This window comes from Lepisosteus platostomus, chromosome 19 (genome assembly GCF_059453375.1).
Source record: "Lepisosteus platostomus isolate fLepPlt1 chromosome 19, fLepPlt1.hap1, whole genome shotgun sequence".
Taxonomy (NCBI): Eukaryota; Metazoa; Chordata; class Actinopteri; order Semionotiformes; family Lepisosteidae; genus Lepisosteus; species Lepisosteus platostomus.
The window spans coordinates 15,922,110-15,946,411 of NC_142629.1; the positions used below are offsets into that span (position 1 = coordinate 15,922,110).

Here is a 24,302-nt window from a genome sequence, read left to right on the forward strand (position 1 = left end):
GAAACTAAAAGCTCAGTTACCACAGTCTGGACAAGAAAATTGGACACAGGCAAACCTGGCTGTCCAGAGACGACATGCTCAGTGGTCCAGACTGTGGACATCGAAATTGGACACAGGCAGCCCTGACTGTCCAGACATGACATGCTCAGATACCACAGTCTGGACAAATAAGACTGGACACAGGCAGACCTGATTGTCCAGAGATTAGAAGCTCTGTTACCACAGTCTGGACATGAAAACTGGACACGGGCAAACCTGTCTGTCCAGAGACGACATGCTCAGTGGTGTAGTGCTGCGAACAGAAACTGGACACAGGCATCCCTGACTGTCCAGATACGACATTCTCAGTTACCACAGTCTGGACAAAAAACACTGGACACAGGCAGCCCTGACTGTCCAGAAATGACAGGCTCAGTTACCACAGTCTGGACAAGAAAACTGGACACAGGTAAACCTGTCTGTCCAGAGACGACATGCTCAGTGGTTTAACACTGGACATAGAAACTGGACACAGGCATCCCTGATTGTCTAGAAACGAGAGACTCAAATAGCATAGTGTGACAGAGGAGCCTGTCACTGGGTAGAGGTAGCACAGAAAATACAACATTGATACACCTTCCATTGAGCGGTTGCTAGATAAGTTCCTGAGGGTGCACACTCAGGGCTTGACTAGTAACTGCTATTACCTAATTTCATATATATTCATGTACATAAACATACCTAATTTCATACACATTCATATACTTAAAACAGGTATGAGTGAGTATTGTGGTGTGAATGGAGAGCGCTCTCAAAATGGATGTTATTCATGGTTTGTTGGTTGTTGGTGGTTAGATAGTGGTATATCAACAGAGAGAGAGAGAACAGGTAGGTAAGGAGGATCTACCCTTATTTGAATAATTACTTTTGTTTCTTTTTTGGGGGTTTTGTTATCTGGTGTGAGGGACTTGGAGCCATGTGAATAGACTGCACTTGTTTTGCTTGGGTGCTTTTGTGGCGGAGCCCTTGTGAGATAAAACGGACCTGGTTTGGTCTTGTTCAGGCCATTGTGTGACACATAATCTGGACAAAGAAACTGGACACAGGCAGTCCTGACTGTCCAGAAACGAGAGCCTCAGTTACCAGAGTCTAGACATAGAAACTGGACACAGGCAGACCTGACTGTCCAGACAAGACAAGCTCAGATACCACAGTCTGGACAAATAAGACTGGACACAGGCAGCCCTGATTGTCCAGAAACTAAAAGCTCAGTTACTGTACCACAGTCTGGACAAGAAAATTGGACACAGGCAAACCTGTCTGTCCAGAAACAAGAGAATCAGTTACCACAGTGTGGACATAGAAACTGGACACAGGCAGCCCTGACTGTCCAGAAACGAGATAATCTGTTTCCAGAGTCTGGACATAGAAACTCAGTTTCCAGATTGTGGAGATAGAAACTGGACACAGGCAGTCCTGACTGTCCAGAAATGAGAGCCTCAGTTACCACAGTGTGGACATAGAAACTGGACACAGGCAAACCTGACTGTCCAGAGACTACATGCTCAGTTGTGTAACACTGCTAACAGAAGCTGGACACAGGCAGCCCTGACTGTCCAAAACTGACAGGCTCAGATACAAGAGTCTGGAAATAGAAACTGGACACAGGCAGCCCTGACTGTCCAGAATCGAGAGAATCAGTTACCAGACTCTGGAGACAGAAACTGGACACAGGCAGCCCTGACTGTCCAGAAATGAGAGGCTCAGTTACCAGAGTCTGGACATATAATACTGGACACAGGCAGCTCTGACTGTCCTGAATCGAGAGAATCAGTTACTAGAGTCTGGACATAGAAACTGGACACAGGCAGCCCTGACTGACCAGAAACGAGAGGCTCAGTTACCACAGTCTGGACAAATAATACTGGACACAGGCAGCCCTGACTGTCCAGAAACGAGAGGCTCAGTTACCACAGTCTGGACAAATAAGACTGGACACAGGCAGCCCTGATTGTCCAGAAAAGAGAGCCTCAGTTACCAGAGTCTAGACATAGAAATTGGACACAGGCAGACCTGACTGTCCAGACAAGACAAGCTCAGATACCATAGTCTGGACAAATAAGACTGGACACAGGCAACCCTGATTGTCCAGAAACTAAAAGCTCAGTTACCACAGTCTGGACAAGACAATTGGACACAGGCAAACCTGTCTGTCCAGAAACGAGAGAATCAGTTACCACAGTGTGGACATAGAAACTGGACACAGGCAGCCCTGACTGTCCAGAAACGAGAGAATCTGTTTCCAGAGTCTGGAGATAGAAACTGGACACAAACAGCCCTGACTGTCCAGGAACTAGAAGGTCAGTTACCACAGTCTGTACATGAAAAGTGGACACAGGCAAACCTGTCTGTCCAGAAACGAGAGAATCAGTTTCCAGATTGTGGAGATAGAAACTGGACACAGGCAGTCCTGACTGTCCAGAAACGAGAGCCTCAGTTACCAGAGTCTAGACATAGAAACTGGACACAGGCAGACCTGACTGTCCAGACAAGACAAGCTCAGATACCACAGTCTGGACAAATAAGACTGGACACAGGCAGCCCTGATTGTCCAGAAACTAAAAGCTCAGTTACTGTACCACAGTCTGGACAAGAAAATTGGACACAGGCAAACCTGTCTGTCCAGAAACAAGAGAATCAGTTACCACAGTGTGGACATAGAAACTGGACACAGGCAGCCCTGACTGTCCAGAAACGAGATAATCTGTTTCCAGAGTCTGGACATAGAAACTGGACACAGGCAGCCCTGACTGTCCAGGAACTAGAAGGTCAGTTACCACAGTCTGGACATGAAAAGTGGACACAGGCAAACCTGTCTGTCCAGAATCGAGAGATTCAGTTACCAGAGTCTGGACACAGGCAGTCCTGACTGTCCAGAGATGAGAGCCTCAGTTACCACAGTGTGGACATAGAAACTGGACACAGGCAAACCTGACTGTCCAGAGACTACATGCTCAGTTGTGTAACACTGCTAACAGAAGCTGGACACAGGCAGCCCTGACTGTCCAAAACTGACAGGCTCAGATACAAGAGTCTGGAAATAGAAACTGGACACAGGCAGCCCTGACTGTCCAGAATCGAGAGAATCAGTTACCAGACTCTGGAGACAGAAACTGGACACAGGCAGCCCTGACTGTCCAGAAATGAGAGGCTCAGTTACCAGAGTCTGGACATATAATACTGGACACAGGCAGCTCTGACTGTCCTGAATCGAGAGAATCAGTTACTAGAGTCTGGACATAGAAACTGGACACAGGCAGCCCTGACTGACCAGAAACGAGAGGCTCAGTTACCACAGTCTGGACAAATAATACTGGACACAGGCAGCCCTGACTGTCCAGAAACGAGAGGCTCAGTTACCACAGTCTGGACAAATAAGACTGGACACAGGCAGCCCTGATTGTCCAGAAAAGAGAGCCTCAGTTACCAGAGTCTAGACATAGAAATTGGACACAGGCAGACCTGACTGTCCAGACAAGACAAGCTCAGATACCATAGTCTGGACAAATAAGACTGGACACAGGCAACCCTGATTGTCCAGAAACTAAAAGCTCAGTTACCACAGTCTGGACAAGACAATTGGACACAGGCAAACCTGTCTGTCCAGAAACGAGAGAATCAGTTACCACAGTGTGGACATAGAAACTGGACACAGGCAGCCCTGACTGTCCAGAAACGAGAGAATCTGTTTCCAGAGTCTGGAGATAGAAACTGGACACAAACAGCCCTGACTGTCCAGGAACTAGAAGGTCAGTTACCACAGTCTGTACATGAAAAGTGGACACAGGCAAACCTGTCTGTCCAGAAACGAGAGAATCAGTTTCCAGATTGTGGAGATAGAAACTGGACACAGGCAGTCCTGACTGTCCAGAAATGAGAGCCTCAGTTACCACAGTGTGGACATAGAAACTGGACACAGGCAAACCTGGCTGTCCAGAGACTACATGCTCAGTTGTGTAACACTGCTAACAGAAGCTGGACACAGGCAGCCCTGACTGTCCAAAACTGACAGGCTCAGATACAAGAGTCTGGAAATAGAAACTGGACACAGGCAGCCCTGACTGTCCAGAATCGAGAGAATCAGTTACCAGACTCTGGAGACAGAAACTGGACACAGGCAGCCCTGACTGTCCAGAAATGAGAGGCTCAGTTACCACAGTGTGGACATAGAAACTGGACACAGGCAGCTCTGACTGTCCTGAATCGAGAGAATCAGTTACTAGAGTCTGGACATAGAAACTGGACACAGGCAGCCCTGACTGACCAGAAACGAGAGGCTCAGTTACCACAGTCTGGACAAATAATACTGGACACAGGCAGCCCTGACTGTCCAGAAACGAGAGGCTCGGTTATCAGAGTCTGTACATATAATACTGGACACAGGCAGCCCTGACTGTCCTGAATCGAGAGAATCAGTTACCAGAGTCTGGACATAGAAACTGGACACAGGCAGTCCTGACTGTCCAGAAACGAGAGCCTCAGTTACCAGAGTCTATACATAGAAACTGGACACAGGCAGACCTGACTGTCCAGACAAGACAAGCTCAGATACCACAGTCCGGACAAATAAGACTGGACACAGGCAAACCTGTCTGTCCAGAAACAAGAGAATCAGTTACCACAGTGTGGACATAGAAACTGGACACAGGCAGCCCTGACTGTCCAGGAAGCAGAAGGTCAGTTACCACAGTCTGGACATGAAAACTGGACACAGGCAGTCCTGACTGTCCAGAAATGAGAGCTTCAGTTACCACAGTGTGGACATAGAAACTGGACACAGGCAAACCTGGCTGTCCAGAGACTACATGCTCAGTTGTGTAACACTGCTAACAGAAGCTGGACACAGGCAGCCCTGACTGTCCAAAACTGACAGGCTCAGATACAAGAGTCTGGACATAGAAACTGGACACAGGCAGCCCTGACTGTCCAGAATCGAGAGAATCAGTTACCAGAGTCTGGACATAGAAACTGGACACAGGCCCTGACTGTCCAGAAACGAGAGGCTCAGTTACCACAGTCTGGACATAAAATACTGGACACAGTCAGCCCTGACTGTCTAGAAACGAGAGGCTCAGTTACCACAGTCTGGACATGAAAAGTGGACACAGGCAAACCTGTCTGTCCAGAAACGAGAGAATCAGTTTCCAGACTGTGGACATAGAAACTGGACACAGTCAGTCCTGACTGTCCAGATACGAGAGCCTCAGTTACCAGAGTCTAGACATAGAAATTGGACACAGGCAGACCTGACTGTCCAGAGAAGACAAACTCAGATCCCATAGCCTGGACAAATAAGACTGGACACAGGCAGCCCTGATTGTCCAGAAACTAAAAGCTCAGTTACCACAGTCTGGACAAGAAAATTGGACACAGGCAAACCTGTCTGTCCAGAAACGAGAGAATCAGTTACCACAGTGTGGACATAGAAACTGGACACAGGCAGCCCTGATTGTCCAGAAACAAAATGCTCAGTTACCACAGTCTGGACAAGAAAATTCGACACAGGCAAACATGGCTGTCCAGAAACGAGAGAATCAGTTTCCAGATTGTGGAGATAGAAACTGGACACAGGCAGTCCTGACTGTCCAGAAATGAGAGCCTCAGTTACCACAGTGTGGACATAGAAACTGGACACAGGCAAACCTGGCTGTCCAGAGACTACATGCTCAGTTGTGTAACACTGCTAACAGAAGCTGGACACAGGCAGCCCTGACTGTCCAAAACTGACAGGCTCAGATACAAGAGTCTGGAAATAGAAACTGGACACAGGCAGCCCTGACTGTCCAGAATCGAGAGAATCAGTTACCAGACTCTGGAGACAGAAACTGGACACAGGCAGCCCTGACTGTCCAGAAATGAGAGGCTCAGTTACCAGAGTCTGGACATATAATACTGGACACAGGCAGCTCTGACTGTCCTGAATCGAGAGAATCAGTTACTAGAGTCTGGACATAGAAACTGGACACAGGCAGCCCTGACTGACCAGAAACGAGAGGCTCAGTTACCACAGTCTGGACAAATAATACTGGACACAGGCAGCCCTGACTGTCCAGAAACGAGAGGCTCAGTTACCACAGTCTGGACAAATAAGACTGGACACAGGCAGCCCTGATTGTCCAGAAAAGAGAGCCTCAGTTACCAGAGTCTAGACATAGAAATTGGACACAGGCAGACCTGACTGTCCAGACAAGACAAGCTCAGATACCATAGTCTGGACAAATAAGACTGGACACAGGCAACCCTGATTGTCCAGAAACTAAAAGCTCAGTTACCACAGTCTGGACAAGACAATTGGACACAGGCAAACCTGTCTGTCCAGAAACGAGAGAATCAGTTACCACAGTGTGGACATAGAAACTGGACACAGGCAAACCTGGCTGTCCAGAGACTACATGCTCAGTTGTGTAACACTGCTAACAGAAGCTGGACACAGGCAGCCCTGACTGTCCAAAACTGACAGGCTCAGATACAAGAGTCTGGACATAGAAACTGGACACAGGCAGCCCTGACTGTCCAGAATCGAGAGAATCAGTTACCAGAGTCTGGACATAGAAACTGGACACAGGCAGCCCTGACTGTCCAGAAACGAGAGGCTCAGTTACCAGAGTCTGGACATATATTACTGGACACAGGCAGCCCTGACTGTCCAGGAATGAGAAGGTCAGTTACCACAGTCTGGACATGAAATGTGGACACAGACAAACCTGTTTGTCCAGAAACGAGATAATCAGTTTCCAGACTGTGGACATAGAAACTGGACACAGTCCTGACTGTCCAGAAACGAGAGCCTCAGTTACCAGAGTCTAGACATAGAAATTGGACACAGGCAGACCTGACTGTCCAAAGAAGACAAGCTCAGATACCACAGTCTGGACAAATAAGACTGGACACAGGCAACCCTGATTGTCCAGAAACTAAAAGCTCAGTTACCACAGTCTGGACAAGAGAATTGGACACAGGAAAACCTGTCTGTCCAGAAACGAGAGAATCAGTTACCACAGTGTGGACATAGAAACTGGACACAGGCAGCCCTGACTGTCCAGAAACGAGAGAATCTGTTTCCAGAGTCTGGAGATAGAAACTGGACACAAACAGCCCTGACTGTCCAGGAACTAGAAGGTCAGTTACCACAGTCTGTACATGAAAAGTGGACACAGGCAAACCTGTCTGTCCAGAAACGAGAGAATCAGTTTCCAGATTGTGGAGATAGAAACTGGACACAGGCAGTCCTGACTGTCCAGAAATGAGAGCCTCAGTTACCACAGTGTGGACATAGAAACTGGACACAGGCAAACCTGGCTGTCCAGAGACTACATGCTCAGTTGTGTAACACTGCTAACAGAAGCTGGACACAGGCAGCCCTGACTGTCCAAAACTGACAGGCTCAGATACAAGAGTCTGGAAATAGAAACTGGACAAAGGCAGCCCTGACTGTCCAGAATCGAGAGAATCAGTTACCAGACTCTGGAGACAGAAACTAGAAACTGGACACAGCCAGCCCTGACTGTCCAGAAATGAGAGGCTCAGTTACCACAGTCTGGACATATAATACTGGACACAGGCAGCCCTGACTGTCCTGAATCGAGAGAATCAGTTACTAGAGTCTGGACATAGAAACTGGACACAGGCAGCCCTGACTGTCCAGAAACTAGAGGCTCAGTTACCACAGTCTGGACAAATAATACTGGACACAGGCAGCCCTGACTGTCCAGAAACGAGAGGCTCGGTTATCAGAGTCTGTACATATAATACTGGACACAGGCAGCCCTGACTGTCCTGAATCGAGAGAATCAGTTACCAGAGTCTGGACATAGAAACTGGACACAGGCAGTCCTGACTGTCCAGAAACGAGAGCCTCAGTTACCAGAGTCTATACATAGAAACTGGACACAGGCAGACCTGACTGTCCAGACAAGACAAGCTCAGATACCACAGTCCGGACAAATAAGACTGGACACAGGCAAACCTGTCTGTCCAGAAACAAGAGAATCAGTTACCACAGTGTGGACATAGAAACTGGACACAGGCAGCCCTGACTGTCCAGAAACGAGAGAATCTGTTTCCAGAGTCCGGACATAGAAACTGGACACAGGCAGCCCTGACTGTCCAGGAAGCAGAAGGTCAGTTACCACAGTCTGGACATGAAAAGTGGACACAGGCAAACCTGTCTGTCCAGATACGAGAGAATCAGTTTCCAGATTGTGGAGATCAAAACTGGACACAGGCAGTCCTGACTGTCCAGAAATGAGAGCTTCAGTTACCACAGTGTGGACATAGAAACTGGACACAGGCAGCCCTGACTGTCCAAAACTGACAGGCTCAGATACAAGAGTCTGGACATAGAAACTGGACACAGGCAGCCCTGACTGTCCAGAATCGAGAGAATCAGTTACCAGAGTCTGGACATAGAAACTGGACACAGGCCCTGACTGTCCAGAAACGAGAGGCTCAGTTACCACAGTCTGGACATAAAATACTGGACACAGTCAGCCCTGACTGTCTAGAAACGAGAGGCTCAGTTACCACAGTCTGGACATGAAAAGTGGACACAGGCAAACCTGTCTGTCCAGAAACGAGAGAATCAGTTTCCAGACTGTGGACATAGAAACTGGACACAGTCAGTCCTGACTGTCCAGATACGAGAGCCTCAGTTACCAGAGTCTAGACATAGAAATTGGACACAGGCAGACCTGACTGTCCAGAGAAGACAAACTCAGATCCCATAGCCTGGACAAATAAGACTGGACACAGGCAGCCCTGATTGTCCAGAAACTAAAAGCTCAGTTACCACAGTCTTGACAAGAAAATTGGACACAGGCAAACCTGTCTGTCCAGAAACGAGAGAATCAGTTACCACAGTGTGGACATAGAAACTGGACACAGGCAGCCCTGATTGTCCAGAAACAAAATGCTCAGTTACCACAGTCTGGACAAGAAAATTCGACACAGGCAAACATGGCTGTCCAGAAACGAGAGAATCAGTTTCCAGATTGTGGAGATAGAAACTGGACACAGGCAGTCCTGACTGTCCAGAAATGAGAGCCTCAGTTACCACAGTGTGGACATAGAAACTGGACACAGGCAAACCTGGCTGTCCAGAGACTACATGCTCAGTTGTGTAACACTGCTAACAGAAGCTGGACACAGGCAGCCCTGACTGTCCAAAACTGACAGGCTCAGATACAAGAGTCTGGAAATAGAAACTGGACACAGGCAGCCCTGACTGTCCAGAATCGAGAGAATCAGTTACCAGGCTCTGGAGACAGAAACTGGACACAGGCAGCCCTGACTGTCCAGAAATGAGAGGCTCAGTTACCAGAGTCTGGACATATAATACTGGACACAGGCAGCCCTGACTGTCCTGAATCGAGAGAATCAGTTACTAGAGTCTGGACATAGAAACTGGACACAGGCAGCCCTGACTGTCCAGAATCGAGGGAATCAGTTACCAGACTCTGGAGACAGAAACTGGACACAGGCAGCCCTGACTGTCCAGAAATGAGAGGCTCAGTTACCAGAGTCTGGACATATAATACTGGACACAGGCAGCCCTGACTGTCCTGAATCGAGAGAATCAGTTACTAGAGTCTGGACATAGAAACTGGACACAGGCAGCCCTGACTGTCCAGAAACGAGAGGCTCAGTTACCACAGTCTGGACAAATAATACTGGACACAGGCAGCCCTGACTGTCCAGAAACGAGAGGCTCAGTTACCACAGTCTGGACAAATAATACTGGACACAGGCAGCCCTGACTGTCCAGGAATGAGAAGGTCAGTTACCACAGTCTGGACATGAAATGTGGACACAGACAAACCTGTTTGTCCAGAAACGAGAGAATCAGTTTCCAGACTGTGGAGATAGAAACTGGACACAGTCCTGACTGTCCAGAAACGAGAGCCTCAGTTACCAGAGTCTAAACAGAATTTGGACACAGGCAGACCTGACTGTCCAGAGAAGACAAGCTCAGATACCACAGTCTGGACAAATAAGACTGGACACAGGCAACCCTGATTGTCCAGAAACTAAAGGCTCAGTTACCACAGTCTGGACAAGAGAATTGGACACAGGCAAACCTGTCTGTCCAGAAACGAGAGAATCAGTTACCACAGTGTGGACATAGAAACTGGACACAGGCAGCCCTGACTGTCCAGAAACGAGAGAATCTGTTTCCAGAGTCTGGAGATAGAAACTGGACACAAGCAGCCCTGACTGTCCAGGAACTAGAAGGTCAGTTACCACAGTCTGTACATGAAAAGTGGACACAGGCAAACCTGTCTGTCCAGAAACGAGAGAATCAGTTTCCAGATTGTGGAGATAGAAACTGGACACAGGCAGTCCTGACTGTCCAGAAATGAGAGCCTCAGTTACCACAGTGTGGACATAGAAACTGGACACAGGCAAACCTGGCTGTCCAGAGACTACATGCTCAATTGTGTAACACTGCTAACAGAAGCTGGACACAGGCGGCCCTGACTGTCGAAAACTGACAGGCTCAGATACAAGAGTCTGGAAATAGAAACTGGACACAGGCAGCCCTGACTGTCCAGAATCGAGAGAATCAGTTACCAGACTCTGGAGACAGAAACTGGACACAGGCAGCCCTGACTGTCCAGAAATGAGAGGCTCAGTTATCAGAGTCTGGACATATAATACTGGACACAGGCAGCCCTGACTGTCCTGAATCGAGAGAATCAGTTACTAGAGTCTGGACATAGAAACTGGACACAGGCAGCCCTGACTGTCCAGAAACGAGAGGCTCAGTTACCACAGTCTGGACAAATAATACTGGACACAGGCAGCCCTGACTGTCCAGAAACGAGAGGCTCGGTTACCAGAGTCTGGACATATAATACTGGACACAGGCAGCCCTGACTGTCCAAAACTGACAGGCTCAGATACAAGAGTCTGGAAATAGAAACTGGACACAGGCAGCCCTGACTGTCCAGAATCGAGAGAATCAGTTACCAGACTCTGGAGACAGAAACTGGACACAGGCAGCCCTGACTGTCCAGAAATGAGAGGCTCAGTTACCAGAGTCTGGACATATAATACTGGACACAGGCAGCCCTGACTGTCCTGAATCGAGAGAATCAGTTACTAGAGTCTGGACATAGAAACTGGACACAGGCAGCCCTGACTGTCCAGAAACGAGAGGCTCAGTTACCACAGTCTGGACAAATAATACTGGACACTGGCAGCCCTGACTGTCCAGAAACGAGAGGCTCAGTTACCACAGTCTGGACAAATAATACTGGACACAGGCAGCCCTGACTGTCCAGGAATGAGAAGGTCAGTTACCACAGTCTGGACATGAAATGTGGACATAGACAAACCTGTTTGTCCAGAAACGAGAGAATCAGTTTCCAGACTGTGGAGATAGAAACTGGACACAGTCCTGACTGTCCAGAATCGAGAGCCTCAGTTACCAGAGTCTAGACATAGAATTTGGACACAGGCAGACCTGACTGTCCAGAGAAGACAAGCTCAGATACCACAGTCTGGACAAATAAGACTGGACACAGGCAACCCTGATTGTCCAGAACCTAAAAGCTCAGTTACCACAGTCTGGACAAGAAAATTGGACACAGGCAAACCTGTCTGTCCAGAAACGAGAGAATCAGTTACCACAGTGTGGACATAGAAACTGGACACAGGCAGCCCTGACTGTCCAGGAACTAGAAGGTCAGTTACCACAGTCTGGACATGAAAAGTGGACACAGGCAAACCTGTCTGTCCAGAAACGGGAGAATCAGTTTCCAGATTGTGGAGATAGAAACTGGATACAGGCAGTCCTGACTGTCCATAAATGAGAGCCTCAGTTACTAGAGTCTGGACATAGAAACTGGACACAGGCAGCCCTGACTGTCCAGAAACGAGAGGCTCAGTTATCATAGTCTGGACAAATAATACTGGACACAGGCAGCCCTGACTGTCCAGAAACGAGAGGCTCAGTTACCAGAGTCTGGACATATAATACTGGACACAGGCAGCCCTGACTGTCCTGAATCGAGAGAATCAGTTACCAGAGTCTAGACATAGAAACTGGACACAGGCAGACCTGACTGTCCAGACAAGACAAGCTCAGATACCACAGTCCGGACAAATAAGACTGGACACAGGAAGCCCTGATTGTCCAGAAACTAAAAGCTCAGTTACCACAGTCTGGACAAGAAAATTGGACACAGGCAAACCTGTCTGTCCAGAAACAAGAGAATCAGTTACCACAGTGTGGACATAGAAACTGGACACAGGCAGCCCTGACTGTCCAGAAACGAGAGAATCTGTTTCCAGAGTCCGGACATAGAAACTGGACACAGGCAGCCCTGACTGTCCAGGAACCAGAAGGTCAGTTACCACAGTCTGGACATGAAAAGTGGACACAGGCAAACCTGTCTGTCCAGATACGAGAGAATCAGTTTCCAGATTGTGGAGATAGAAACTGGACACAGGCAGTCCTGACTGTCCAGAAACGAGAGCCTCAGTTACCACAGTGTGGACATAGAATCTGGACACAGGCAAACCTGGCTGTCCAGAGACTACATGCTCAGTTGTGTAACACTGCTAACAGAAACTGGACACAGGCAGCCCTGACTGTCCAGAATCGAGAGAATCAGTTACCAGAGTCTGGACATAGAAACTGGACAGGCCCTGACTGTCCAGAAACGAGAGGCTCAGTTACCAGAGTCTGGACATATAATACTGGACACAGGCAGCTCTGACTGTCCAGAAACGAGAGGCTCAGTTACCACAGTCTGGACATGAAAAGTGGACACAGGCAAACCTGTCTGTCCAGAAACGAGAGAATCAGTTTCCAGACTGTGGACCTAGAAACTGGACACAGTCAGTCCTGACTGTACAGAAACGAGAGCCTCAGTTACCAGAGTCTAGACATAGAAATTGGACACAGGCAGACCTGACTGTCCAGAGAAGACAAGCTCAGATACCATAGCCTGGACAAATAAGACTGGACACAGGCAACTCTGATTGTCCAGAAACTAAAAGCTCAGTTACCACAGTCTGGACAAGAAAAGTGGACACAGGCAAACCTGTCTGTCCAGAAACAAGAGAATCAGTTACCACAGTGTGGACATAGAAACTGGACAGGCAGCCCTGACTGTCCAGAAACGAGAGAATCTGTTTCCAGAGTCAGGAGATAGAAACTGGACACAGGTAGCCCTGACTGTCCAGGAACTAGAAGGTCAGTTACCACAGTCTGGACATATAATACTGGACACAGGCAGCCCTGACTGTCCTGAATCGAGAGAATCAGTTACTAGAGTCTGGACATAGAAACTGGACACAGGCAGCCCTGACTGTCCAGAAACGAGAGGCTCAGTTACCATAGTCTGGACAAATAATACTGGACACTTTCAGCCCTGACTGTCCAGAAACGAGAGGCTCATTTACCAGAGTCTGGACATATAATACTGGACACAGGCAGCCCTGACTGTCCTGAATGGAGAGAATCAGTTACCAGAGTCTGGACATAGAAACTGGACACAGGCAGACCTGACTGTCCAGACAAGACAAGCTCAGATTCCACAGTCTGGACAAATAAGACTGGACACAGGAAGCCCTGATTGTCCAGAAACTAAAAGCTCAGTTACCACAGTCTGGACATGAAAATTGGACACAGGCAAACCTGTCTGTCCAGATACAAGAGAATCAGTTACCACAGTGTGGACATAGAAACTGGACACAGGCAGCCCTGACTGTCCAGAAACGAGAGAATCTGTTTCCAGAGTCCGGACTTAGAAACTGGACACAGATAGTCCTGACTGTCCAGGAACCAGAAGGTCAGTTACCACAGTCTGGACATAGAAACTGGACACAGGCAGCCCTGACTGTCCAGGAACCAGAAGGTCAGTTACCACAGTCTGGACATGAAAAGTGGACACAGGCAAACCTGTCTGTCCAGAAACAAGAGAATCAGTTACCACAGTGTGGACATAGAAACTGGACACAGGCAGCCCTGACTGTCCAGGAACTAGAAGGTCAGTTACCACAGTCTGGACATGAAAAGTGGACACAAGCAAACCTGTCTGTCCAGAAACGAGAGAATCAGTTTCCAGATTGTGGAGATAGAAACTGGACACAGGCAGTCCTGAGTGTCCAGAAACGAGAGCCTCAGTTACCACAGTGTGGACATAGAAACTGGACACAGGCAAACCTGGCTGTCCAGAGACTACATGCTCAGTTGTGTAACACTGCTAATAGAAGCTGGACACAGGCATCCCTGACTGTCCAACACTGACAGGATCAGATACAAGAGTCTGGACATAGAAAGTGGACACAGGCAGCCCTGACTGTCCAGAATCGAGAGAATCAGTTACCAGAGTCTGGACATAGAAACTGGACACAGGCAGCCCTGACTGTCCAGAAACGAGAGGCTCAGTTACCAGAGTCTGGACATATAATACTGGACACAGGCAGCCCTGACTGTCCAGAAACGAGAGGCTCAGTTACCACAGTCTGGACATGAAAAGTGGACACAGGCAAACCTGTCTGTCCAGAAACGAAAGAATCAGTTTCCAGACTGTGGACATAGAAACCGGACACAGTCAGTCCTGACTGTCCAGAAACGAGAGCCTCAGTTACCAGAGTCTAGACATAGAAGTTGGACACAGGCAGACCTGACTGTCCAGAGAAGACAAGCTCAGATACCACAGTCTGAACAAGAAAATTGGACACAGGCAAACCTGTCTGTCCAGAAACGAGAGAATCAGTTACCACAGTTTGGACATAGAAACTGGACACAGGCAGCCCTGACTGTCCAGAAACGAGAGAATCTGTTTCCAGATTGTGGAGATAGAAACTGGACACAGGCAGTCCTGAGTGTCCAGAAACGAGAGCCTCAGTTACCACAGTGTGGACATAGAAACTGGACACAGGCAAACCTGGCTGTCCAGAGACTACATGCTCAGTTGTGTAACACTGCTAACAGAAGCTGAACACAGGCAGCCCTGACTGTCCAAAACTGACAGGCTCAGATACAAGAGTCTGGACATAGAAACTGGACACAGGCAGCCCTGACTTTCCAGAATCGAGAGAATCAGTTACCAGAGTCTGGACATAGAAACTGGACACAGGCAGCCCTGACTGTCCAGAAACGAGAGGCTCAGTTACCAGAGTCTGGACATATAATACTGGACACAGGCAGCCCTGACTGTCCTGAATCGAGAGAATCAGTTACCAGAGTCTGGACATAGAAACTGGACACAGGCAGCCCTGACTGTCCAGAAACGAGAGGCTCAGTTACCACAGTCTGGACAAATAATACTGGACACAGGCAGCCCTGACTGTCCAGGAACTAGAAGGTCAGTTACCACAGTCTGGACATGAAAAGTGGACACAGTCAAACCTGTCTGTCCAGAAACGAGAGAATCAGTTTCCAGATTGTGGAGATAGAAACTGGACACAGGCAGTCCTGAGTGTCCAGAAACGAGAGCCTCAGTTACCACAGTGTGGACATAGAAACTGGACACAGGCAAACCTGGCTGTCCAGAGACTACATGCTCAGTTGTGTAACACTGCTAACAGAAGCTGAACACAGGCAGCCCTGACTGTCCAAAACTGACAGGCTCAGATACAAGAGTCTGGACATAGAAACTGGACACAGGCAGCCCTGACTTTCCAGAATCGAGAGAATCAGTTACCAGAGTCTGGACATAGAAACTGGACACAGGCAGCCCTGACTGTCCAGAAACGAGAGGCTCAGTTACCAGAGTCTGGACATATAATACTGGACACAGGCAGCCCTGACTGTCCTGAATCGAGAGAATCAGTTACCAGAGTCTGGACATAGAAACTGGACACAGGCAGCCCTGACTGTCCAGAAACGAGAGGCTCAGTTACCACAGTCTGGACAAATAATACTGGACACAGGCAGCCCTGACTGTCCAGGAACTAGAAGGTCAGTTACCACAGTCTGGACATGAAAAGTGGACACAGTCAAACCTGTGTGTCCAGAAACGAGAGAATCAGTTTCCAGACTGTGGACATAGAAACTGGACACAGGCAGTCCTGACTGTCCAGAAACGAGAGCCTCAGTTACCAGAGTCTAGACATAGAAACTGGACACAGGCAGACCTGACTGTCCAGACAAGACAAGCTCAGATACCACAGTCTGGACAAATAAGACTGGACACAGGCAGCCCTGATTGTCCAGAAACTAAAAGCTCAGTTACCACAGTCTGGAGAAGAAAATTGGACACAGGCAAACCTGTCTGTCCAGAAACAAGAGAATCAGTTACCACAGTGTGGACATAGAAACTGGACACAGGCAGACCTGATTGTCCAGAGATTAGAAGCTCTGTTACCACAGTCTGGACATGAAAACTGGACACGGGCAAACCTGTCTGTTCAGAGACGAAATGCTCAGTGGTGTAGTGCTGCGAACAGAAACTGGACACAGGCATCCCTGACTGTCCAGATACGACATTCTCAGTTACCACAGTCTGGACAAAAAACACTGGACACAGGCAGCCCTGACTGTCCAGAAATGACAGGCTCAGTTACCACAGTCTGGACAAGAAAACTTGACACAGGTAAACCTGTCTGTCCAGAGACGACATGCTCAGTGGTTTAACACTGGACATAGAAACTGGACACAGGCATCCCTGATTGTCTAGAAATGAGAGACTCAATTAGCATAGTGTGACAGAGGAGCCTGTCACTGGGTACAGGTAGCACAGAAAATACAACATTGATACACCTTCCATTGAGCGGTTGCTAGATAAGTTCCTGAGGGTGCACACTCAGAGCTTGACTAGTAACTGCTATTACCTAATTTCATATATATTCATGTACATAAACATACCTAATTTCATACACATTCATATACTTAAAACAGGTATGAGTGAGTATTGTGGTGTGAATGGAGAGCGCTCTCAAAATGGATGTTATTCATGGTTTGTTGGTTGTTGGTGGTTAGATAGTGGTATATCAACAGAGAGAGAGAGAACAGGTAGGTAAGGTGGATTTCCCTTTATTTGAATAATTTCTTTTGTTTCTTTTTTTGGGTTTTTTTTTATCTGGTGTGAGGGACTGGGAGCCATGTGAATAGACTGCACTTGTTTTGCTTGGGTGCTTTTGCGGCGGAGCCCTTGTGAGATAAAACGGACCTGCTTTGGCCTTGCTCAGGCCATTGTGTGACACATAATCTGGACAAAGAAACTGGACACAGGCAGACCTGGCTGTCCAGAAATGACAGGCTCAGTTACTACAATGTGGACAATAAACACTGGACACAGGCAGACCTGATTTTCGCTCATGGACACCACGAGTGAAGAGCTTTGGCGATGTGAGGGACCTGAGTCGTGTTCTTAGAGGAGATCAGAGAGGATAGAGACATCATCGAATTTTAGACTCTGAGCCTGATTTGTCCATAGTGGCAGCCACTACCCTCATGGCCTCACACACCTCTTTGCAATCAGTCAGCTTTCCTTGACTGAGTTCTTCCTCTCTGCTGCTTTCACCAGCTCCCAGAGTCTCCGCCTGAGCCTCTCGCAGTACTTGGGAGTGTTGTCCTGGATACCATTTGGCTCTGGCGCTGATCCTTCTCCAGAGCTTTTTAGGAAATTGTTCATCTCCTGCCAGGTAGGCTCCAACTCTTCAAAAGCACTGGTGGATCTGTCTGGTTTAGCAAGTGAAGCCATCGTCTCCAGCTCCTCCTGGTCTCTGGGGTCACTGTGGGTTCTTACAAATATTCTTCCACCTCCTCTTTTGTAAACTCCAGCTTTCCTGATCTTGTATCCATTTGTAATGCTTAGGGAAGGGTTTGAAGATTAGAAAAGGGGTTGCACTGAGGTTGAGAAATTTGAATGGAATATGTACTTCAGTCCAGTAAACTAGTGTTGAAAATCGTACTAATGAGTTAAGTAGCTACTGTGGTTAACCAGTTGAAAAAATGAGTTGCAGTAATACAGTGTGGACTAGTTTGACATGAACCAAGTGAAACATGAAAGGATGTCATGGGGGAGTGTATTTATGTTCTTTACACAAAGAGTTGTGGGAGAGTGGCACAGGCATTCCAGCCTTTTTGTTGGAAGCAACAGCCTCTTTACTTTTGAGCAATGGCTCTTTGAGACTATCCAATCAAACTGAAATCAGTAACTAAAAGGGTTACATGGATCAAATACTGTCCTCTCATTTAAACTTTTTCATGTTCTTGTAACTTATAACATGAACACATCAGCTGCATGACAAACTAGAAGTCGAAAGGTGGTACATTGAGTGCATGATAAACGTTTACAGATGAAAAATCTTACTTCTTGGTGCAGAGTTAAGATAGATCAGGTTATAGAACAGTACGTGTCCTGCAAAGAACTTTAGACCCCACAGCTCGCCTACGTATTGCTACATGATTTCATTCACATCATGCTGCTTTCAGATTACTCTGTGATTACTCAGTAGGCTATGGGAAAGATTTTGAAACTTGTAACTCATGGGGGCTTCTGTAAACATGCTCGATTTCTTTAACAAGTTTCCAGGTGGAGCCAAGAAAAAAAGCAACCTGAACCGTCAGTCTGTAGCCACGCCCACCCGCATGACATCTCTCGCAGGCCACGCCCCGCGCACCTGTGCGCCAGCTTCTGCTGGAGAGAGCGGAGCTGAGTGAGTTTGTTCCGCGTCTTTTATGGTTATTTTTTATTTTTCCTTTGTTTGAATGTAGATACAATTTGACTCATGTAATTATGTAGTCTAAACCTTACACGAGAAAAGGGTAAAACACGTATTTTCGTTGGGAGCAAAGTAGCATTTTTGATGCGTCTTTGTTAACAAATTTAAGCGTGTGCATTCATCCAAACCTCCGTTTGGAAAGGACTTTGAAAAGCAGCTTTGTAAAGATTTTCGTTATTTTCCAGATTTTTGTTGTGTGATTATGCTCTTATATTCGTGTTAAAATTGTCGCTTGCAACTAACCTTTTAATTGGCTTTGCATTGTAAATTCGACTTTTTGGTGTTTTCAGTTTAGTGTCTTCGGGAAGGATTAGATTCGCACTAAATAATGGGAGTTTAAACGGAAGTACAAATATTTTATTCATTTCTTTACAAGTATCTCATTAAAATATATTTTACGCCATCTGCCCTGGTGAAAACGCCGTTTGCTACTCAGAAACCTTGGTTTAAATTATCTTTAAATAATCGTCTAAATACTTGTGTTCTTGTGTTTCCAGTTTGGTGTCTGCGGGCAGGACGGGCTTGGCTCAGCTACTGGAATTACCGATGTAAGTATAAACCTTTTTATTCGTTTACACGTATCATTTTGAAGTATCTCCCGAGAATTGTTGTTGGAAATGTGATGCACCGCGTCGAAACAAGACTCAGACTTGAAGAAATTTGTTTCTCCCGGGCAGAAATCGTTTTGACCCGACAACATTTTAGGCCTGCTGTTTATAAACTACGATCAATTTCGTTTTTTTATGCGTCTAATAGAATATTCCGAAACCGCTTTGGCTTTCGAATTGCATAACAACAATTAAAAGAACGGAGCCTATAAAGATATGGATGAATAATTTGTGTTGACTAAATTGTTTCAGAAAAAGAATGCTAAAAAGAATGTGAGTCTGCAATTGACACCCCGTAGCTGTGTTGTGCTTTGAGTATTCACACTTGAAATGTAATCTTTAAATGTAACTTCTTCAATACCCTCTTTGAACAGGAGCATTTTCTGTTACACCAGACTAAGCGCTTTATTCTTGTAAATCTTCTGAATATGCCAGTCAATAGAAGCTCGATCTAACTAGCTGGGATCATTTCGAGATTGTTTGTAACCGAAAGTTAATACTGATTTCTGTTGTTTTACAGGAATTGCAACGAAGTTTCAGTCTTCATTCCGGTCGCTGCCTCGACTGATACCTCGGAGAAACAGTAACGTGCTGTGTGTTTCTGTTTTAACATGTAGTTGTTTGCAAATGTTTTTTTACTCTGTTGACTTGTAACAGAATTTAGCGTTAATGTAGCCGTGCTTTGACACTTTGTGATTGAAATGCATGTTGATTTTCACTTCTAAGCTTGTGCATCCGACGTATTGTAATGCTTTGTTTTGTATGCCATTTTCGCTCAATAAATGGTTGATTGAACCTTGATTTTGTTCTTTCATTTCTTGTGCAGAGTTCTGTACCCCCTTGGCCCTGAGAAACCCCGGTGTTGGTGAGTTTTTTGGCGGAGAGATTTTGCTAACAGTTTGTGGCCGCAAGGGGACGCCCTATCGCTTTTTGACTTGAAAAGGTCAAAGGCTACCCCCTTTTTAAGCGTGTCCAGATTTTCCCGCCAAAAAACTTAGTATCTGGGGTTTTTCTCGGGGTGTGGTAGCAATCAAGCCGAGCCTCGCCCACCCCCCCTCATTGGAGAGGGGTAGGCGGGGGCTGGCTGATTGACCGCAGCTCTAGCCAGGCCCACTCGCTCCCGGCAGGAGAGGATGGCAGGTTGGTGGTGGCTTTGGTCCCTGCAGAGAGGCAGGTCTCCTGGGGTGTGGACTTAGAAAGCTGTCAGTTGCAAGCTGTGACTGATGGGCTGAGTCCGCCCTGGGTGCCTCCTCTCTCTCGGGCCGAGGTCATCTCCAGCCTGCCTTCCCCTCCTGCTGGGAGTGAGGGGGCTTGGCTAGAGCTAGCCTCCATTCTCCTCCCCCCAGGGCTAGACCCACGCTCCCTCCTAGGGACCCTATTCCCCCCCAGACTATCTAAAAAGGCGGGCGTCCTCGCACTTTTCCAGGTCAGTGCGATGGGTTGTCGCCTTGCGGTGCGTGGCGCACGCTGCAAGACAACCCTTCACACCTTCGAAAATACAGGACAATGCAGACAATGAAATGAGTTTTTATTGCAGAATTCACAGCAAATACAATTGCAGCAGTCAACAGAAAACATGCAGGTCAAGAATAAAATACAGCACGGAACGGGACATTACAGATCAAGCCACTGGTAACAAAAATAAAATGCAAGAAAAGCACACTTTGTCAATAAATTGCCGGAGATCGTCGGAGCACAGAGAACCAGGAGCCGGAGCACATACAATAGCAGCAGTCAACATGCAGGTTAAAAATAACATAAATCGGTATACAAAGGGTACACTACAGATCAAGCCACCGATATAAAAAAAAAATCAAAGAAAAGCACACATTGTCAAGAATAAATTCCCGAGATCGTCGGAGCACAGAGAACCAGGAGCCGCAGCACATGCAATAACATCAGTCAACATGAAACATGCAGGTTAACAATAATATATATCGATATACAAAGGGTACACTACAGATCAAGCCACCGATATAAAAATAAAGTTCAAGGAAAAGCACACATTGTCGAGAAGAACCTGCCAAAGCTCGTCGAGTTGCTGGAGTGTTTCGGAAAGGAGATCATCGGAGCGCAGAGCAGCAGGAACCGCAGAACTGAAGGCAAAAGAAAAAAGATCAAGTTAACAAGATATCGGACATGCAGAATCGATTAACTAAGTTCTGAAGTCTATTCACTTTACACATAAGCTGCCTGAATTAAGAAACATACAAACACGCTCAAATTCAACAAGAAACCAATAGGTAACATCATGAGAAATCACAGATACACCCCAGTCCCACTACTCCAATACTTAGAGAGTACAGTAGCTTCAGCCTATTATGAATAAAAGAATCCATAAAAAAGAACCAGCGCTTTTGTGTTTCCTATTTGTATTCAGCAAGAGCACAACTAAACGAAAAGAAGTGACAACGTTAAAATAAAACCGTTCTGGTGCTAAAAAGCTGTGAAATACGAGTCGTCTTTCATACACAAATATAAACAGTATAGCAAAAGACAAGGATAAAACTTACCTCGGAAAAAAACTTTCTAACTGGAGGCCGGTTTTTGAAATCCCTTTGTTACCTGGAGAAATAAAAAAAACATACGAATTAGTACATTTAATCTTGGCAAAAGTTTATCATTTCGGAACGGAAAGCGAAAATATAACCCAATTAGGAAAAGCAGATACTATCAGTTAGATACACAGTTACTAACTTTATACAGCAAATGACTGAAGATAAATAACAGCTTTTTTCGTCAAAGGAAACAGAGCTAGAGATACCACGTCTTTAAAAAATACTTACATGAAAGGTAGTATAAGAACGCTGAATGCAGACTTTTAAACTTCGAGAGCACGCCCAAACAGAAGACTCATTTCGGCGTCCTAAAACACAAATTAAACGAAGAAATGCAATTAACAAAAGTTCCATTTTTGAAATTCTACTTCTTAAATTTAAATCAAGACCACTCATAGCGTTTATCATATTCGATTTAACTCCACGCATTGAAAACCATCGTGCAAATAAGTTGGTATTATCCATCTTTACCCAATGAATTCAACAGATGAGTAAAATAACCATAAACAAGAACCAGCGACTTAGAGTTTCAATTTCGATTCAACAAAAGCACAAGGAAAGGAGCAGAAGTTATATAGTTAGTATAAACCCGCTCTGGCGTTAAAACGTCGGGAAATACGTGTTGCCTGGTCGAGTTGCACAAATTCAAACAGTATAGTGCAAGGTAGAAATAGAACTTACCTTGGAAAAACACTTTCATAACTGGAGGTTCGTTCTTGACATGTTTTTCTCACCTGGAGAAATAAAAACATACGAATGATTAAATTAAACCTTTACAATGTTTTATTATATTGGAGCGGAAACCGTTATTATAGCCCGAATCCGACAAGCGGAGATTTCACAGCTAAAGTACTAACTTCAGAAAGCAAATGTTTGAAAGTTAACTACAGCCTTTTCTCGTTAAAATAAACAGACCTTTTCTTATAAAAACATACTTACACGAAAGGTAGTATAAGAACGCTGAATGCAGACTTCTAAAACTTCGAGAGCACGCTCAAACAGACAGGACACTCATTTCGGCGTCCTAAAACACAAATTAAACAGGAACAAATTTGATTAACAAAAGTTGCAACAACAAAATATTTTTGTCTCACTTTCCTCAAAGTGAAATTTGAGTTTTTGTATTTTAAATTAAGAAAATTAGAAATAAAACGCAAACGCATCTCACGCCGCAGAAACTCACCCCGCCGCCATCTTGCCGGGCGCACCTGTGGAACAGGTGGACGGGGCGTGTCCGCTGAGGAAGGTCACTCTGGGGGCGGGCTCGGCTCCTGATTGACAGCTGTACACTCGGATACAAGGGCTCAACACTGACGTTACTGAAGATAAATAGAAACTTGAACTCACCAAATCACAAATAAAGCATATAACGGCTGAGGGTTTCCAGAGAACCCAATTCAGTGACGTTCCCATACAAAACTGTTCGCCGGACTCGTTTAGCTTGCGGCCAGCTGGTCGAATCAAGAGAAATGTGCTGGAGAGAGACCCCTGTCGCTCCTAGTTAGGACTGCACCTCTCTCTCACTGCTAGTGCCACACCTGTCCTGCAGGTGTCACAGTGGTATAAGGGGCTGCTTTTTCGAATTGAATTCCGATCTATGCATTTATAAAGGTCTTAAACCCCCCATTTTCCCTGTTTTGGAAGGCCCCGAAAATGGAGCCCCCCAAAACGGCCGGCGTGGTAGAGAACAGCCACCTTTACAAACTCACCCCGACAGCATGAGAGCTTTACCCGGGGCTTAGGTCTCAGACTGACGGGGAGGCTCGGGGCTCGACTTCAACTCACAAGACTCTCCGGGAGTCGATCTGCTCTCTGAACTTTAGAAGTGTCCGATGGTTCAGCCCGCGGAGCCACCAGGCCGGCCACGCAGAATACCGGCCATGTACATCTCTTATTCAGACTAAAGCCAAGTTACTGTTCCGAAACGAGGCGGTTTCCACTGTTTGCTCTCTTTTCAAGCATTAAGGCTACTGAAACGCCGTTGTAAAGCGCTTTTTTAGCCCTTTTTGTGGCTGGACATGACTTGTTTATCTTTTCGATTTGACAGGGAAAAATAAAGTATCAATATTTGATGTAGATTTGGGGGAGCCTGAATGTCATGTGTCAGACGTGAAGGCTGAGAGGTTAAAAGTTTGATGTTTTTATTTTTCAACAAAATGCCTGAAAAGACTCTAAAGACATCATTTTTAAAAACGATTAAAGTAATCAAAATGTTTTATACCCCAGTTGCTATCTGGCCAGAGTATCCCTTTAATTCCTTTATATCAGTAGGTGTCACGACATGATTTACGGCGTTTGACAAGGTTCCACATAGAAGTTTAGTCCTTCAGAATAAAGATTTAAAAATCAAAAGCAATGTATGTAAATAGAATGAGAGCTAGTGTATGCACAGAAAACAGAATAGTGATGAGGA

The 24,302-nt window shown here is 46.4% G+C and overlaps 4 long non-coding RNA genes across 5 annotated transcripts in view; 2 read left to right on the forward strand and 2 right to left on the reverse strand.

Moving 5' to 3' along the window:
• LOC148645234 (uncharacterized) overlaps positions 1–20,126 on the forward strand; it is a 65,363-nt gene extending 45,237 nt beyond the window's left edge. Inside the window, exons 3-4 of the long non-coding RNA XR_015928321.1 lie at positions 19,014–19,271; positions 19,852–20,126. This is a non-coding gene — a long non-coding RNA (uncharacterized LOC148645234). The remainder of the gene's footprint in view (positions 1–19,013; positions 19,272–19,851) is intronic.
• The window catches only part of LOC148645233 (uncharacterized), a 73,505-nt gene extending 49,479 nt beyond the window's left edge, over positions 1–24,026 (reverse strand). The window contains exons 1-4 of one of the 2 annotated variants that reach the window (XR_015928318.1): positions 22,829–24,026; positions 22,571–22,623; positions 22,118–22,197; positions 21,845–21,896 (exon numbers count right to left, since the gene is read on the reverse strand). This is a non-coding gene — a long non-coding RNA (uncharacterized LOC148645233). The remainder of the gene's footprint in view (positions 1–21,844; positions 21,897–22,117; positions 22,198–22,570; positions 22,624–22,828) is intronic. The other variant, XR_015928317.1, reaches the window with a different exon arrangement.
• LOC148645222 (uncharacterized) overlaps positions 1–24,302 on the reverse strand; it is a 229,465-nt gene that overhangs the window by 162,434 nt on the left and 42,729 nt on the right. The window lies entirely within an intron of this gene.
• LOC148645227 (uncharacterized) overlaps positions 1–24,302 on the forward strand; it is a 197,263-nt gene that overhangs the window by 132,850 nt on the left and 40,111 nt on the right. The window lies entirely within an intron of this gene.